Source organism: Phoenix dactylifera, unplaced genomic scaffold (genome assembly GCF_009389715.1).
Source record: "Phoenix dactylifera cultivar Barhee BC4 unplaced genomic scaffold, palm_55x_up_171113_PBpolish2nd_filt_p 000451F, whole genome shotgun sequence".
NCBI lineage: Eukaryota > Viridiplantae > Streptophyta > Magnoliopsida > Arecales > Arecaceae > Phoenix > Phoenix dactylifera.
The window spans coordinates 80,266-85,049 of NW_024067882.1; the positions used below are offsets into that span (position 1 = coordinate 80,266).

The 4,784-nt window shown below is 50.3% G+C and overlaps 1 pseudogene; it reads right to left on the minus strand.

The window, feature by feature from the left end:
- Positions 1–320: 320 nt before the first annotated feature.
- LOC103723199 lies at positions 321–2,930 on the minus strand (annotated as a pseudogene).
- Positions 2,931–4,784: the final 1,854 nt, after the last annotated feature.

A 4,784-nucleotide genomic window follows, 5' to 3' on the forward strand; every position in this document is an offset into this window, starting at 1 on the left:
TATTCATTAGTGTCTATCAAGTTAAACTGCATTATTAATTTGATATCTACTTAATTGTTGTGTTAATCATCGAAATAATACTATCATCCTCATGTTGTTTGGCTACCGCTCGATCCAAGTTGTTCTTGTTTTTCGAGAGGCGAATAGAGCTGTAGACTGCATCATTTTCTTTGCTGCTCATCATTCTAGAGAGGTGTTATGTATTGAGACTGCAGTTACTCTTTTATCTTTATGTCATCTTCTTTCTCTTGATGCTAGAGGCTGTGTTCATACTCGTTTGGCGTGAGCCATGAATGTAAAAAAATAAAAAATCCCTAAATTAATTTGGATAGGCGAGAAAAATTAGGCACCAATCCGGTACATGAGATGAACATGTGATATAAATATTTTAATAATAATATAACAACTTCTTTTGGACCTAGATGGCAAGAACTCACGCTTCATTAATTACGTCCTTCTACGTCCCTAATAGTACTTAACGTAAGGCCCTGCTTTTTTGTCCCATCAGACGTCCCTCTCCAAGATGGCTGCCCTGAGGGAATTCTTCATCACCACTGTGAACGCAAACGTCTCTGTCGGGTCCGGCCGCTCCCCGGGCACCGCATCCCACCGGAACTCCCTCACCATCCTCGCCAGCATTAGCTGCACGTGCAGCAACCCCAGCGTCGCCGCCGGGCAGATCCTCCTTCCGGCCCCGAACGGCATCATCCTCAGTCCTCGCGTCCCGGTGACGTCGGTATCCCACCCTTCGCCGCCCTCCTCGAACCTCTCCGGCCGCCACTCCTCCGGCTTGTCCCACACGCTCGGGTCCTCCGTCATCCACGCCGTGTAGAACTCCACATTTGCATCGGTTGGAATCCGGAATCCCCCTAGCTGCGTCTCCCTCGTCGCCGCATGCGATAACACGAAGTGGCTCGGCGGGTGCCGCCGCAGCGTCTCCTTCACCATCGCCTGCAAGTAGCCCATTCCCTCGACGTCGTCCTCTGTGATCTTCATCCCCTTCTCCGTGCCGACTTTGCGGAGGATCTCCTTGTACAGCCGCTCCTGCGCTGCTTGATTAAGAATCAGATGCAGCAATGCCCACTCGAGCGCAGTTGCACTAGTGTCGGTGCCGGCGCTCATCACCTCCGAGCACAATGTCATCAGCTCCTCCTCCCCAAGCCGGCCCCTCCCGGCCGGCTCCAGCCCGAACAACGAGTCGACGTAGGCCTCACCGATCGGGCTCACCATCTCCCATGAACAGCTCACATCCTTCTCCCCGCCACTCTCCACGAAGGCCCTTCTGGCTCTCGCCAGTGGAAGCAGGCAGTCCATCTGCCTCTTTCTTAGCTTCCTCGCCTCCGTGAGCTGACCGCGGAAGAGCGGAGTGAGCATCGGAAGGAAGTCGGGCAGCTTCGGCGTCGTCATCATCATAACATCCTTGAGAACAGCCTCGATCTCGCGGACATGGTCTTCGGGGACTTTAGCTCCAAAGCAGATGCAGACCAAGATGCTGCAGATGGTGAGCCGGCAGTTGCTCATCACTTGGACGGCGCCGGTCTTTTTATACTCGTCGCGGAGGCGGGCGAGGTGGTTGGTCATGGCCCAGTCGCGGATCCAGCCGAATTTCTTGACGCGAGCAGGGGTGACGATCTCGGAGACGAAGTTGCGGCGGAGGGAGCGCCAGAGAAGGCCGTACTCGGCGGAGTTGATGGTGCACTTGCCGGCGCTGAAGAGGAGGCGGGTCGGGGAGTCGGCGGGGCGGCTGGCGAAGAGGGGGCCCTTCTGGACGAGGGCCTCGTGGATGAGGTCCGCGGAGGTGATGATGATGAGGGTGCGCTGGCCCATGCGCATGCTGAAGATTGGGCCGTAGCGGCAGCCGGAGGTCGCGCACCACGTACATGAAGGGCCGGCGCTGGAGGATGACTTGGAAGAGGTTGCCGACCACCGGCCACCCAGGCGGGCCCGGTGGGAGGTCCCCGGGTGCGCCTGTCCCGCCGGTGCGTGAGCAGCGGCGCCACCAAAGTGCTGCTAATAGCAAGGTGGCGAAAATTAGGAGGAGATCCATAAGATCCATGGCTAGTGGTGGTGCTGGTGTTGGTGGTAGTAGAAGCAACAGAAGCAGTAGCAGCAGCTCTAATAAAAGTGGTGGTGCTAGTAGCTCCAGTGAAAGTGATGCTGGGGGTAGAGTGAGGACGACTGAGAACTATGGTAAGGTAATAAATGGAGGGAAATATAAATGATAGTATTAATATTACTATTAGTAGTTGTGGAGGGTTGAGGACAAGAAGGAAGGTAATGGTTTACAGGGAAAGGATGGGATGGATATAGTAGTAGAACTGCAGCAGAAGTGAGGAGCAGTAGAGAAAGAAGTGGAGATACCGGTGGTATTATATAACTCGGAAAGGGAGTGAAAAAAAAATTGGAGTAGAATAAGAGAGGTATTCAGTGCAGGGGAAGTAGAATACGAGTCTGGTTGCGATAGAGGTGGGAAAAAACGAGAGTTGGACGGTATATAAGGAGGAAGTGAATGAGAGAGGATTCGGGAGTGAATGAGGAGCCATCTGCCAGCTAAATGGAGTGAATGCTTAATTAAGGGGATTCTGAATGGTGACAGAGGGGGCGAGCGAAGGGTGTCTGGAGGGTTGCAGGAGTGGGATACGGGTTGAAATCTTGGAGGATAGCCATTGGGGAGGACATGAAGAAAGTGTACGGCTGAAAGTAGGAGCCACGGTTTGCGTAAGAGAAACCATATTGTTTTAAATTGTTGGGAGTTGTGGTGGGTGTTGATCTGACAGAGTAGGTTGGCAGAGGAAGTTGGGTCGGAGCCAATTTGGTTTGGAAGGAAAGTGATGAGAAGCAGATCGAGGACGCTGTATTTAAGTTGGTCGGGCATGTTACAATAAATGGGGTAGATTCGGGGTTGTGTAAAAGGATTCACCATTCCTTCAAACCAAACAGCCCATTTGATCACCCACCCTCGCTACGAGAGCTATGCATGCAGCATTGTGCATAAAATATCTTTCGACTAGTCATTCTGCATAAATTTTAGGTTGTTATTAAATGGTATCAGAACGAATTCAGCCCATAAATCTATGTGAACTAGAAAATGTTACTCGTCAGAACTTAGACGGAAGAAGTATGTAAGATTCGTGTAGGATGTGTGTTTAATTTCATATCGATTATTTGTTGAATAAATTTTGAATTCTAAATTGTTACAAAGTGCTTCGAGAGCTGCGCGGTAGTATCCAAGTTGGATTCGCCTTCTTTCAAAAAAAAAACCACCGTTGGATCACCCAGCGCAGAGATCTCAAATTATGCCAAACTCTGTCATTCATCTGAAGCACCGCTCTCAAAGCGAGCAATTGATGATCCAACAGTGGCTTACGCGAAGGACGGCGAATGCCTCCTTCTACGCGAAAGATGCACCCGTACCTTGTTTGGAGGTGTGACATCTGAGGAATTAAAATATGTAGTAAATGCCTACAGATAGTGATTACCCAAGGGAGAATTGAAGGGTAATCATTTATGAATCCAGTTACGCTTTGGGAACTGGTAGCCATGAGATTGGCTGGGCTTCGATTCTCGGCCATAGTTGAGATGTAACCGAATAACAAGGAGATTGATATATGACAAGACCCATATACATGGTATTGCTTCCTGAGCCCTGTTGTTCTTTCTCTACATAATTTTGTGCGAGAAGGGAAACACCTAGAAGATACCTGATAGGGGAATTCATTTGCCAAATCCCATTTTACGTTTTCGGATTATAGTGATTGATGACCACGGCGGTTGGCTTCCCAGCTCCTGCCATGCTGCAATACATTATTGATGGTACTTGTTGAGGTCGGAGGAATCTCAGACCTTATCTCCACCGAACTGAATAGAAAAAGAAGACTGCGTTCCCACATAAGGTATTGTCTGTTTTGCGGAAGTACGTACGTATCGCGTGACGCGTGTCGTGGTCAGCTTACTTCCCTCACGGTTTTGCCTTTTAAAAAGCGCCTCCTAAGAAAAGGATAATCGAGCCCTCCATTTGAGGCACAGACCTTTTTCACTATTCAGTCGATGTGGGACTAAGTCCGGACCCCTTATTTCCACAACATCAGCCCTCCAGCAGGAAGGTCTGCGCCGAGGTCAAGGGCTCCTACCTGGCGTGCCATTGTTGAGGTCGGGGTTCCCCGACCTCAGAACTTAGCCCCCACCGAATTGGAACAGGAAAAGAAGACCGTGTCCCCACAGAAGGTATTGTCCGCTTTGGGAAAGTGCGCACGTATCATATGACGTGTATCGTGGGCAGCTTACTTCCCTCACGATTTTGCCCTTTAAAAGGTGCCTCCTCAGGGAAGGGTAATCAAGCCCTCCATTTAAGACACATACCTTTTCGTTATTCAGTCGATGTGGAACTAAATCCGAGACCCTTTATTTCCACAACATCAGTACTCATTAGCATGGCAGATGTTATTCGAGTCCTTTGGAGTCAATCCACGATAATTTTAACATCCTTCTCCCTCTTGGAAAGCTCCCAGCGCATACCCGAACACACCATCCAGCCAGCCTGGATGAAGAAGACTGAGGGAACGCCATTCCCAAACAAAAGAAGCAAGTGCATCAGAAACATGAATCTGAAAGAAGGTATCCTGTTCATCAATTCATTGACTATTGGGGATCTCATTTGTTGGGGGAAAAACCCCAAGTCATACTGTTGCGGAGGCGCTCGGCCAGAGGCACTGACCGGGAAGGCGCTCGGCCAGAGGGCATCGACCCAAAGGCTGCTCGGCTGGAAAGTGCCGAGCAGAAGGAGC